At 38.2% G+C, this 539-nt stretch overlaps 1 protein-coding gene across 1 annotated transcript in view; it reads right to left on the bottom strand.

The window, feature by feature from the left end:
* Window positions 1-539, bottom strand: part of LOC107858751 (UDP-glycosyltransferase 83A1) — a 36,141-nt gene that overhangs the window by 16,482 nt on the left and 19,120 nt on the right. The gene's annotated exons all lie outside the window — the stretch shown is intronic.

The following is a 539-nucleotide window of genomic DNA, read 5'->3' as shown; positions in this document are numbered from 1 at the left end:
TGATGTAAGTATTAAAATCAAAGAGGAAATCATAAAACAACTTAAAGTCAAAGTAATTCGAGTGGCTCGTTATCCCATGTGGTTATCCAATGTTGTTCCCGTACCAAAGAAAGATGGCAAAATTTGAGTGTGTGTTGATTACCGTGATTTGAACAGAGCAAGTTCGAAAGATAATTTTCCACTGCCCAACATCCATATTTTGTTAGACAACTATGCTAAACATGAGGTTGCCTTTTTTGTGGATTGCTATTTCGGATATCACCAGATCATTATGGATGATAAAGACGCGGAGAAGACGTATTTTATCACACCATGGGGGACCTATTGTTATCGAGTGATGCCGTTCGGTTTGAAGAATACTGGAGCAATATACATGAGAGCCATGACCACTATACTTCATGATATGATGCATAAGGAGATTGAGGTATACGTGGATGATGTGATTATTAAGTCAAAAAGTCGGGCCGACCATGTTAAAGATTTAAGAAAGTTCTTTGAAAGGCTTCGCAGGTATAATCTCAAACTCAACCCGGCGAAAT

This window comes from Capsicum annuum, chromosome 2 (genome assembly GCF_002878395.1).
Source record: "Capsicum annuum cultivar UCD-10X-F1 chromosome 2, UCD10Xv1.1, whole genome shotgun sequence".
Classification (NCBI taxonomy): Eukaryota; Viridiplantae; Streptophyta; class Magnoliopsida; order Solanales; family Solanaceae; genus Capsicum; species Capsicum annuum.
The sequence above is the reverse complement of the archived record's forward strand: the minus strand, read 5'-3'. Positions and strand labels throughout refer to the sequence as shown.